General features: G+C 34.0%; 1 pseudogene; it reads right to left on the bottom strand.

The window, feature by feature from the left end:
- On the bottom strand, nt 1–9621 carry LOC128222947 (inosine-uridine preferring nucleoside hydrolase-like; annotated as a pseudogene).
- Between the last annotated feature and the right edge of the window lie 4463 nt (nt 9622–14084).

The raw sequence follows: 14084 nt of genomic DNA, 5'->3' as shown, positions 1-14084 counted from the left end.
TGGCGTATTCACATGATTTCTTTTCTATTTTTGAGAGAAAATTGCAAACATCCCCGCCTTTGTCACGAATGTTGGAATAAAACACCTACAACAGATGAAACTTTGAAACACAATTTATCTGGCCAACAAAGCCATTGAAATTGCATATTATTCTACATACTATTTTAGCATATTCTCGTACGAATCTAGGATCTTGTTCATATCAATTTTAAGTACTACAGTGACATTAGGATTTCTCTTTGACACATTTGACCAATCAACTACCATTTGACCTCGACATAAACCTGAAGTAAGTTCAACGGTTGAGTAAACAAGTTCATGTGACATGATGACATCATCAAATATGGCTGCCGCCATTGCAAACTGATCCACAACTTCGTAGTTTTTATCGATACCAGAATCACGCAGTGTTTGATAAAACGACTTTATCACATTCTCTTCAAGCATGGACACAAACTTTCCAACAGCTGTCTTGCAGTAGCATTTTTTCAAATCCATGAAATTATCCCAGCAAAAAAAAATGTAACGATATATAAAGTCATCATCGTCATCATCATCATCATCATCATCATCGTCATCGTCGTTGCCCCTGTCGTCGTCATCATTATCATCATCATCATTCGTCCAACACACTCATACATATGCATTTATTAATTTCAAGACACCAGATTGTACAGTTTTATTCTTAGAATATAAACACTAAGAAGATCTGTCACAGAGACAGCACGCTCGACTATTCCGCCGCTTTTAAGGTATCAATTGCAATGTTTAAGTGAAACATGCATGGATCACTGTAAAAAAGATTAAATGAAAAACCGTATCCAGAATTTCTAAGTCATATAATAAGGGGGAATTTTTTTAAAATATGCAAGATAGAGCTATCATATTTGATTGCTTGAAGTTTCAATGCAATACATAAAGTAGATGCTGAGTTATTGACTTACATTTTCTAACATGCAAAACCTTAACCATAATTTCTTAGTCGAATAATAAAGGGGCAAAATTGATATCATATCCAAGAAAGAGTTATCGTTCTTGATAAATTAAGAAGGCTGAATGGTTTGGAGCACATGTATTAAGTTACAATAGATTTCATGATGTATTTGTTGTGATAATGACTTAAGTGTGGTTACATGCAAAACCTTAACCCGAATTTCTAAATCGAAACATTAAAGGGCCATAGATTGCAAAACACAGTACTCAAACTTATTTTTTTTAAATAGGTTAGATGGTTGAATACCGTTGTATAAAGTCTCAATGCAAAACATCAAGTAGTTGCTGAACTATTAACCTATGTGTATTACATGCCTTAAAAACCTTATCCAGAATTTCTATGTTGAATAAAATGCACATTTTTTAACTATGTGCATGATAGAGTTTACTTACTTGATAAATTAAGTTCGAAGGATAGTTTGGAACACGTGCCTTAAGTAGCAATGTAATACATGTTGTCTTTGCTGATAATTATATTGATATATGCACAACCTTTATCAATATTTTGAAGTCGAAAAACAAACGGCCATAATAAGCATTATATGCAAAATAGAGTTATCTTACTTGGTTGTTTAAGTAGGTTAGATGGTTGAGTAGCGTTGATTAAATTCTCAAAACAATACATCAAGTAGTTGCTTATATATTAACCTATTAGTGGCCACATGCAAAACCTTAACCAGAATTTCTATGTCAAATTATAAAGGCCAATAATTTGCATAATATTCATTATATAAGTGTTAACTTACTAGTATATTAAATTAGTAGTTTAGATACTTTGGAATACATATCTAAAGTTTAAATGCAAAACGTTATGCAATTGCAAGAGATAATGACCTAAAGGTGCTTACATGCAAAACCTTCACCAAGGTGTGACGCTGACGCCAGGGTGGGTAGTTTAACTCTCCTTATTACTCGAATGGTCTAGCTTATTATATATAAAACTAAACAATTGCAAATAAAATCATTCGATCTTAGATATTTCCTAACTCTGTATATGACCATTTTCTATCTAGATTGTTTTTATTGGGTGATATTTAATACAAATCCGTTAAATCAAAATCATTTTTGATATTATCAAAATGAATTAAGCTGCCTTTAACTTTATTTTCATATTTACCCATGGAATAGAACGCTCCATACAAGTCTCCCACGTGACAATGGTAATGGGCGCCTTTGGTTGATTCAAGACAACGTAAGCGGCCTCGGGATCAAAATAGAAATTAAACTCCGCGGCGACTGTCATGTTCCCTTTCCCTAAAACAGTACAAGAATACCTCATATCACACACATATATGGACACATCATATACATTAATATCATTTTGACATCCTTTTGTTTTTGTTCGTAATTGCACGATCCTCTTTGTACCATCTCGAATACTCGAATTTTGAAAAAAGACTTATTTATCTTAGGCATATAACTAATTTTGTTGGAAATTTATTAAGCTGTGGGTTCAGATGGTTTAACAGTATTTCGGTTCAAAAAGTATATAGAGTTAAAGTCGGAAATTAAACAGAATTGCGCAGAATGTCAAGGTGCTTAGGATAAAAAGGTCACATGGTATCGGAACGAACATAAATACATGTATCATAAATTTTCTGACGACCTGTATCACGTTCCGAAGTCTTACCATGATGGTTCCCACCCATGATGTAACAGTGTTTGAGGCGTGAGCCAATGCCGGGATCCATTCTGATAGCCATTGCAATATTAGTAAGGGGTGCTAGGCACACAAGAGATAACTCCCCTGAAAAATATGTCAAAGTAGCACATTTAGTAATTATTTTCACCATTATCATGATAGAGATGATGTTTATCTCAGATCTAACAACGACAGTTATCTTGCGCTATAAGCTATATAGCAAGTCCTCATAAAATCGTAACAACTCGGCAATCTCTGGCAAGCTTAGTGACTTACCTCGTATATAAGCTTCAAGATAACTGAAAATGTGATTGGACCGCCTGCGATCACTTGTTTATCATAAGTAGACCCTTTTGGTAACATCAACAATGTATTGAAATGTTTGATTTTGATTCTTGTCTTCAAAAAGCTTTGGAAAAAATTGAAAATCAATTTTCAGGATTGGGATACTGTTAACAAAGTTCTAAACAATTGACCCAATACATATATGTAATTCCTAATGCTAGTGTGTGTTCTTGGCTTTATTATATGTTGTTTGAATTATCTCTGTGGTTTGTAGTAGGTTTTTGCTACTTTTGTATATTTTTCAATAATCCGAGATCAAAGCTTTAGTAGATTATCTGCACTAGATAAAGGCTGACAGGTTTTAAATAAATACTCCTCTTGTTATTAAACCTGACTGATATAATTGCGCAGTGTAAACTACCCAACTCTCCTCCTCCACTATTGAGATACATTAAGCAGGGGATGTAACTGGTATTCAATATACAAATTAAGTCAATCTTATGGTCATACACCATTGACTTCATCCACTGTTTGTTATTTTCCATGCAATATAAATAGTTACACCAATCGAATTCAGACCTATTTGTACCACTCCAGATAAGTTTGTCTAGATTTCAGTAAGGATACAAAACGCTAAATTGTTTATTAACTGATCATATTTTCTTTTATTTACGCTATTCACAGAAATGTATATTACCTTCATATTGCTTGGAAAGTCTCAATAGCGCATGAACGGTGTGTTCTGATTGGATGAGACTTTCATGCGGGGCTTCGGGATCCGGGACGTCGCCGAAGCCATCCGAACCGTGGTAATCACTGGTCTCTTTTTTTGTCACCAAGCAAAGGTTCGTCACATCCGATATATACTGGTATCTACAAATGTAAAGGTGTAAGATGCGGATCCTTGTCTTCATAAAAAATCCCCACTTTACTGTCAATCTAGGGAACGCAGGTTCAATCCCCCCATATCATTACTTCAATAATGACCGTTTCCGGGAAGGACGCTTATGTTGAATATCTGTATACTTGTGCACATTTAAGAACCAGAGAAGCTCGTCACATGGAAACACCATATCGGTGCACTATGGCACACAACTGATGCTCTTGAGCCAAAGCCCATAGCTAGATAGGATGGTTGCGTTGTAAAATAAACGTACTCACATGTAGAGGAAGGGCGTAGCTGAGCTTGTGGGCAAATGCAGTCATAGCACTTAATTGTAGAATAATCTATCAAGTGTTAGGCAATTTGTATACATTAAAGGCTACGCCTTTCTAAAAGATTCATGAATCCGCCCCTCGAATAGACAAAATCAGTTAATTTTGTTGAAGGAACCCCAGGCAGAAATTGATCTCATAAATACATTATATGTAACAAACACTTACGTCAAGTCGATTCACAACTTGTAATACTCTCAACACATTTTTCCCGACTTGCATTGCGTCAGCATTTCCGGCCACGCACGTAATTCCGATGACGTCAACATTCGGGCACATTAAAGCCATCAGGATCGCTTGGGCGTCGTCAACACCGGCATCCGTGTCAATAAGAAGCTTGCGTCGACCGGAAGTTGACATTTTTTGCCGCAACGCACGTATAAGTTTTTCTGGATGAGTATTTAAAAGTAATATTTAATCGAAAATAATAACATAATTTAAAAATGTTTAACGAATATCCGGAAATAGTAAAAATAATGTTATTTCTATAGCAATGAATGATCACTTTTCGACAATGTTAGATATTGTGAAACAGATGAAGTGAAACCGTTTACCCCTTTAAATGTCCAGGACCATACATATAGTAATTGGATCCATACAGAGTATTAGTATATACCTAATAACCGTTAAAACAGACGGTCTATTTTCATCACAGTTTTGGTTAATTGTTAAATTGGCGTATGAATACATTCAGTTGACCGCTTGTATTTTAATCCTTAATCTATTCATCAGTTTCATTGAAATGGTATATCTTATTATTCACCAGCGGACTAAGGGCGGTAGGGAGCATCGGGCGCCCCCCCCCCCCCACTCCCCCCCCCCCCCCCCACCAAAATCGTCCAAATTGACTTTGTTTGTCAATATCAAAGAAGAAAGGTTATCAAATAAGCTTAGAAATGCAACATTTTGGACTAAAATTGTTAAAAACATGAGAAGTACGATATTACCCATGCAAACATTTTAAACCAATTAAATTTCGGTTCTGAGGGAGGGGCGAATGTCAAAAGGGTGTGCATCTAATTAACGCCATCCACTTCCTGCATCCGCCCCTTTTATTAACATTTCATAAACATAATATTCCCATAAACATGCATTTGACGCAGTCTATAAATAGGTGGAGCATTGATAAATTATGGTCTGTTCTAACATGTACAGATTTTATTCTAAACGATATTGAATTATGTCATTGACAATTGAATAGACGAAAACGAAAATAGGATAGGGTAGGAATGTATGTAATTGTTATTTCACATGACTCAGACTGTAAATATTCATTTCTCCAAATCTGAAGAATACAATATACTATCAAACAATACAATATATTGCATAATTCAATCAGTTTTAAAACGGAATCTTAAGTTATGAAAGAATAAAAGAGAAATGTACATATCACATAAAAATATACACATAAATACACATAACTTGGTTTGTGATGAAATTGTACCCTTGCCTGTGTGTTAACCGATATTTCCTTTGTACTAAATTGTCAGATCTAATATCGTTATATCCGTGTAAAACTTTACTTATACACGCGTGCTAGTTTTTAAATCGACTAGAGTTTAACTCGAGGACGATCGTGATCAGAAATATTCGTGTATGATAGCGAAGTAAACAAGGGTATTATTCTATCTTCTTTTACTTTTATTTAGCTGTCAAAATCTGGATCGAACATATGAATCACCGATGGTGATAAAACATATTTTAAATCTGTACCTAGCTTAAGGTAGCCATCCATCTTTATGATGTTATGATGTGTAAGTGCATTTAAGATATTATATATCGATATTATTTTTGCATGGAATCAATTTTTTAAAACAACTTAATGACGCTATTACTATAATAAGAAAAATTAAAGGGAGGTAATAAGATATCGTAAAGGTAGATAATAAGATTTATTTTTTTATTATTATATAGCAATGTTATCAATTTGTGTCTTAAAAACATAGTGTTTATATAAAACATGATACATGTAAAAATTTAAAAGTATTCTAACTTTTTTAGATAAAACGTTACCAATGGAAATTTCTTGTATAAATAATGAATGAATAACCTTCACTCAATATCCTAAAATGTTTATAATCAAACCAGAAGAAGAGCCGTATCGTCCGATTTAAGTCTTTAGGCGTACATATTATTTTTATTGTTTTTATGAGTGTTTTAGTTAAATGACGTTTAGGAAGCATTCTCAAAAAATCATAATGATATCTCTCAAAATAAATAAGATACTTGTTTACAATATTAATCACTAATAAAGTCATTCATATATATTGTTAAAATGTTAATTATTGTTATAAGTTGATTGTCATATGTTTTCTGTTAATATGAAATTACATAATTGTAATAACATTTGTATAAAATGTACATGTCATGATGTTTTTCATTTCGAATGTTTTTATTAATTACATTTTTAAATGTACAGACATTGAAAAAAGCCAATAACAGCAAATAGTTTTCATGTTATGTTTTATTATCACCGAAATCTAAAATTTAGAACTTGAAATAAATGAAAACAATTATGTACAATGGACGTACAAAAATAATAGAACAAGTTCAATTTTCGAACGATTTTCTATCATAATTTTAACCCTATAATTGAGAAATATATTGAAGCTCAAAAATATTTATAAAAAACTGAAAACAGTATATTGACCGTTTTTTGCAATTTCCTGAATTGTCTGATAACAGACATGGATGATGTTCGTAAAAGACAAATATCCGTAATATTGATGTTCCCAGAACCCTCAAGAAAACTGTATGTACAAAATGTTCTCTGTTAGATGCACAGTGTACATGAACATAGTTGCTGCACACTTTGTGAGGCCCTGATCAAGTCTATTTTTTATTAACATGTTTAAACGTCATTGGCAATAGCTGTCAAACGCACAGTGTACATGACCATAGCTGCGACACACTTTGTAAGGCCCTGATCAAGTCTATTTGTTTATTATCATGTTTGAACGTCATTGGCAATAGCTGTTAAAGGCACAGTGTAGATGATCATAGCTGCGACACACTTTGTGAGGCCCTGATCAAGTCTATTTGTATATTATCATGTTTGAACGTCATTGGCAATAGCTGTTAAAGGCACAGTGTACATGATCATAGCTGCGACACACTTTGTAAGGCCCTGATCAAGTCTATTTGTATATTATCATGTTTGAACGTCATTGGCAATAGCTGTTAAAGGCACAGTGTACATGATCATAGCTGCGACACACTTTGTGAGGCCCTGATCAAGTCTATTTGTATATGATCATGTTTGAACATCATTGGCAATAGCTGTTAAAGGCACAGTGTACATGATCATAGCTGCGACACACTTTGTGAGGCCCTGATCAAGTCTATTTGTTTATTATCATGTTTGAACGTCATTGGCAATAGCTGTTAAAGGCACAGTGTACATGATCATAGCTGCGACACACTTTGTGAGGCCCTGATCAAATCTATTTGTTTATTATCATGTTTGAACGTCATTGGCAATAGCTGTTAAAGGCACAGTGTAGATGCTCATAGCTGCGACACACTTTGTGAGGCCCTGATCAAGTCTATTTGTATATTATCATGTTTGAACGTCATTGGCAATAGCTGTTAAAGGCACAGTGTACATGATCATAGCTGCGACACACTTTGTAAGGCCCTGATCAAGTCTATTTGTATATTATCATGTTTGAACGTCATTGGCAATAGCTGTTAAAGGCACAGTGTACATGAACATTGTTGCGGCACACATTGTGAGGCCCTGATCAAGTCTATTTGTATATTATCATGTTTGAACGTCATTGGCAATAAATGTTAAATGCGCAGTGTACATCAGCATAGTTGCGGTTCACTTTGTGAGGCCCTGCTCAAGTCTTTTTTATAATAACATGTTTGAACGTCATTGGCAATGATATTTTGCATTGATTTACAAAACATATATATTAGGATAAATCAACATGAGAACCTCAAAGTTTGTATCAGTGATCAGCTTCTGCGTGGGACTGTCCTAATTTCTAATATCAAAAAGGATATTTGTATTTAATTGAGTTGGGTTCAGTAAAATGAACTGTCGGATGAAAACGAATCAGGGACGTATGTAATGATTTGAGAAATCATGTATTGCGATTTGTTTCCTTGTTTATAAATAAATCTGCGACCATAAATTATATAGTTTATATTAGTTTTTATAATCGTGGTATCTGTTTAAAGAAAACAGGCCAAAAACTTTGATATTTGATTTTTATAGTCACTCACTTATGTGGGGGCTGGTCACAAAGAAGGCAGAAAGGTGCTACAAAAATGGCAGGGTGAAGAACCCTTCGAAAAATACCTAGCTAAAATCCTATCAGGGTAATATTATGTAATATTATTTGTGCATTTTCCAAAATGTAGTATTACCATGATGGTTCCCGCCCATAATGTAACAGTGTTTAAGTCGTGAGCAGAGGCAGTAATCCATTCGGATGTCCATTGAAATATTGGTAAGGGGTGCAAGGCACACTAGAGATAACTCCCCTGCAAAATTAAACGAAGTAGAAATCGTACACGTAATAAGTTATAATCACCAACGCCATGATAATCATGTTGTTTATCTCATATTCCTTAGAGCAAATTATCTTGCGCTAATGAATATTTAAGCACGTCCTCTTTGAGACTTCGAATAACAATTTGGAACTCAACCTCTTTCAGTCAAATCATTTAACTACAACAGTATGGAAAACAATATATATACATAAACGACAACTATAAAGAGGTCGGCAAACAAGCAATGGGAATAAGGCTGTATTATTAGATTCATGCGTAAACCTAGTGTCAACTGGTTATTAAATCTGAATGTTAAAACTGACCAGTGCTCCCCGAACTCTCCCATCCACTTTTGGAAAAGATTTACCACCATAACCCATTGTAATGAAGTAATAACAGTTCAATACACATTTACTTCCCTGAATACCATTCTATAAACTCTTGTAGAAAACAACAAAATCAATACTTTTTCAATGATATTATTTTGTAAGTCTCAAAGAAGCACTTGGGGAACCGATTAACACATACAGCATGAAATTGCAACATAAGCGAAGTCTGTCTAGATAACAACATACTTGACAAAAATGGAGCTTACAGACGTGGTCGACTGGCCGAGAAAAAGCTGTGATTAAATCCTACGAGAATATTCACCATAAGCATTTGCTTATAAAATTTAACAATAAATTGAATCGATGTGAATGTATCTGTTTCCCAAGGCTTTACATGCATATGCGCACGAAATATTCGTGCGTATGGATCACTCGTGCTTATAAATTGCCACATTGTGGTTATTCCATTAAAACAAGGGAAAATACTTTTCTTCTAATTTGTTTTACTCAAACGCAGAAAATTATATTCCTTTCAACTTTTATTGCCTTCCATGCAGACATAAAGCGTTCTTTTAAATAATGAATTTCCAAAGATACCTTATACATAAATTGTATTCAAAATGATCCTAGATTCGAATTAACAATGCACGTTTAATCAAATCACATTAATAAATGATTTGAACATTGGAACACATTTTTTGACAAGGAAGTTATTAGGTACTTAATTTTCTATTTTATATCATTTCAACGATTCAGGATTCGGTTTATTGTCGGAAACTAGGAAGTAACTCGCTTGCTATTCAAATTAAAATGACAATATGCAAATAATATTAAATATCACCACATGTTCACTACAATATACAAAGTAAATAAAGTTGTATAATTTGAGTCGTAGTCAGCATCGTATTTTTAACATCCGGTTGAAAGAAAAAGATTAAAACGAACCGGATGTGAGTAACATGAATGTTTACATGTATGTTTCTGATTTAACACTAGTTAACTTGTTTCAGAGTTTTTTGAGTGTATAAACATAACTGAAACTAGCTTATATTTTAAACCATTTTCATTCGTATGCATTTAAGTTTTGAAAATAACTCAGAAGTGAAACCGACTCTCCCTCTCCCATATAGCAGACGACAAACAATCAGCGTACCGTAAAGCAAACTTTAAATATTTACTGACTAGCGCTTTTGCTACGGAAAAAGGGTCTTTCCCCAAGCTTAAATATCTCTCATATTAATTTGCTCACAAAAAAATGTGCCGTATACTAATCTACTACATCACATCTTGCATTAACGAACTGCAATAACCCTTATTGCAGCAAATTCTCATCATGCATCACTGTACATGATATTTTTGTCAAACTAAATTGTCTTCGAAACTTAATTAAGGCCACAACAAATTGATCATCTGTTCGTCGGATTTGCCGCACCTAAAATTCGAAAAACGAAAAAAAAATTTTTTTTTGCGCCCGCACATACTATTTGGCCGCGAATATTTTTTTTTTGTTTACTTCTGAAATTCTTCTATTTCCTGAAGTTCTTTCACTAAAAATTTAAACCTTCAACATCGACTTCGCCTTTTTTTGAAGGTATTTCCATGCTTTACATTCTTCGCGAGCAAAAAATCCTCGTGTCAGGACAAAATCAGGTCCGGGCAACCGCAAAACAGCCGATATTTGTTGACAGTCTTTTTTGTCGGGAATATTTTGCAGGACACACCGTTGTATTTATTTCCGGTATTAATTTTCACGTACTTTCAGTTTTCGTAATGTAAAATACACGTTTTAAATGAAAATCAGTGTCATAGTCAATGGATTATAATATTCAGTAAACAAAAACAGTTTCATATCGTCGAAGGCAATAATTATTTATGTGTGTTTTAAGTAATTTATTGTTTTGTACTCAAAATTTAGTGTTAAATAATAACTCGATTTTGAGTGCAAAACTTATATTAAAATAGACGGACACACATGTTTTCGTGAGTTATTTTTTAAATTTTAAAATAAATTTCTCAGTTTTCATTTACCCATAATTGTTATAAACAGATACAAATAGTAGGATTGTAAATGATTTAGAAACAGTCTGTATTTATGCACCAGTAACCACGCCGCCCCCCCCCCTCCCTCCAGGTCCGGGGGGTATACCGGGGTTGGCTGGACCGAAAGTCAAAGTCCCCACTATTCCCCGGACCTTGCGGGGGCGTGGTAACAATTGACAAGTGCATAACACTTACATGTACAGTATAAACATCAGTAAAATCAGAAAATTAAACCTTTTATAAGTAAAATGACTGTTTTAATTTTCTCAATTCTTTGTTCTTATGATATCCACTTGTTTTCTTTGTTCGATTTGTAGTAAAGTGGCCTATTTCTTACGGGCATTGAAGCTATCGAGGCCGTCATGATATTCCTTTTCAAGGCACGGACCTATGAACCATAGGTTTGTGGTAAAGGGAAATATCTTTATCCCCCCACCTGCTCTAAAATAATGACCGGTGCCACATTTGCGGATTTGTTTGGTACTGCTTCAATTATGTTGTCCTGCAATTTAATATGTCTTTTTTTTTAAATGTTCTCTGTGTTATTTACATTTTCGATCTTCTGCAATGTCAAAGTCACTACAATTTTAGCATGTGCTTCAAGAGGTTCAAATTTAGACCTGACCCAATATATGGAAATGCTCAAATGATGAATTACTCTTACTAGTCTAAAATGTTTTTTTGTGATAGTAAGTTACGGAATGAATACAATAGTTTTCTGTTTGGTCTTCGAATAATTGCACGTTACTATGAGGAATGTTGTCTTAACAATATATCCACGTTCAAATTGAAGTTAATAGTAAAGCACTGGATCTTATTGCCATTTGTTAAATATTGAGACAGATTTTCATGTGATACAATCAAAACATTTCCATTCATAACTGAGAAACTGTTTGCAATGTGTATTATACATTTGGTAAGAAATAAACTTTTTAATTTTTCGCTTTGCGTTCGCCTCTGAATTGCCATAAATTAAAAAAAAAGTTGTTTTTTTTCGCTCGCTCGCTCCTACTTTTTTTGGCAAAATCCGTAGAACAACTGATCAATTTGTTGTGGCCTAACACTTAAATTTTACTTCTGTGTACAAGAATACTCTTTGCTAAAATTACTAAGATTAAAATCCTAAAAGATACTCTTTTATGCTTTTGATTATACAAATTTATACTGTTATATATACATATTATTGTCACAGGCATGCTTCATTCCGATGTTCGCTTGCGCACAACACATTACGAATTCATACTCTGGGCTGGCTACAAAGCTTCACGTACACCATGACATGAAATTTGAGTATTAATATTAGATAAATGAATCGTTATAACATTCTCACCAACATAATGAAATAACTAAATAGCCAGAACTTCTCTTTGAAAATTTTAAAATTAAATATTATTAAACTTTGTAAAACATAATATTATTGACCTTTATAGTAACTTAGTGTGGAAAAAAATGTCATCCATTAAACACTAAATAGATTATGGGATATCATAGGACTTTCATTGCATAGGTCATGTATCGTTCATTCCTTTAATGAACCGTTCATTTATAAACCAGGAACTCGTGCGTTTTTAAAAGAAATACTTGACAAGAGGGAAATTCTTAAAATAGCTGTAACAAGGCACTCATATACATTTAATTATACAGAAATAACTTTCATAGACAGAAAACTATGGTTGAATACATTTTATGACGAAAATGTGACACAAATGACATTCAAAACAAGTCTTTTAGCTTTTCTGATTGCTCTTTGCCATTAAAATGAAAACGGCACACATTCGAATCAATATGCTAAACTGAGAATGGCAGAGCACACGTCATCCAAGTGAGGTGTAACCTGTATTTCGGCATCTTTCAATTCAATCTTCACCCGAACATTCTTGTTGAAAAGGTGTCGCACGCAGGCAGGCATAGATTCTTCCGATATTTTCTCCACAAAGAGTAAAACAACACGCTTCTTTAATATAATTGCATAATCAAGCTCGTTTTTGCAAAATAGGCTTTCACAGAAGGCATTTGATACAACTGCCAAGATGACTGCTGTGTCATTAAAACATCTATTCACTTCATCCATGATGCCGTATCCAGGACGAAAGTGTCTATCACCAATGCCGACAAATTTCAAAACCTCGGTTTCAACATCTCCTACTTCTTCCTTAAAAGAGTTCGTTAATAAAGGCCAGAGGTGTTCAAGCACTATCACTGAATCACTGTCGCTGTAGATAAGAAACGACAAAAATCGAAGCTTGAAACAACCGTTCATGAGCTGTGTGCGAACACTTCTAGCATTCCTTTTAGTTTTGTGTCTGTCGAGAACTCGCTTCCCCAATTTAGCGCCTACTATTGCTACAATTAAAGTACCAATTGTTATGCTGGGTATTATGATATACATGCTATTGATCATGTTGATGTTGCAGTCGCTTTGTAGCTTTGCATAGGTATCTTTGTTAACTTGCGTTTGGACCCCGTCTATCGAACACATTAAGTTTCGATGGATAACAAATTCTGAAGTCAGCAACCAGTGAACGAAATTAATACGTGGACATATGCATTGTAAAGGATTGGAGTCAATGTGTAACTGTAGTGATCCATTCTGTTTGACGTTGATTCTCTCAAACCAACTTATGCTCGTATCATCTAAGTATTCAATGTCATTATATACTAGGTCAACTTGTCTGCAAGGTAAAACAACTGTTTGATAGAACTGCATCAAGTTGTTATGGCTTAAGTAAATCTGGCTTAGATTTATGTTGTGTTTAAACATTGTCTTTGGAATGTAAGGTAGATTATTGTATGACATATCCACCACTTGTAGATTGAACATATGTTTAAACATTTGCGTAAACTGTTCCGTGTGGCTTTGAAGCATGATATACAGATTATTGTGAGCAAGTAACAGGGTGGAAAGCGTACAATCAAATATATAAGGAAGATCAAAATACTCAATTTCATTAAACTGAAGATCCAAACTTTGTAAACCGAATGTTATATTGGTTTCAACTTCGAACCGAATGGTTTTGACCTTGTTCCATCGTAAGCTTAGTGTTTTAAGAGAAAAGGTAATGTTCAGCGTATTAATA

Source organism: Mya arenaria, chromosome 17, assembly GCF_026914265.1.
Source record: "Mya arenaria isolate MELC-2E11 chromosome 17, ASM2691426v1".
NCBI lineage: Eukaryota > Metazoa > Mollusca > Bivalvia > Myida > Myidae > Mya > Mya arenaria.
The sequence above is the reverse complement of the archived record's forward strand: the minus strand, read 5'-3'. Positions and strand labels throughout refer to the sequence as shown.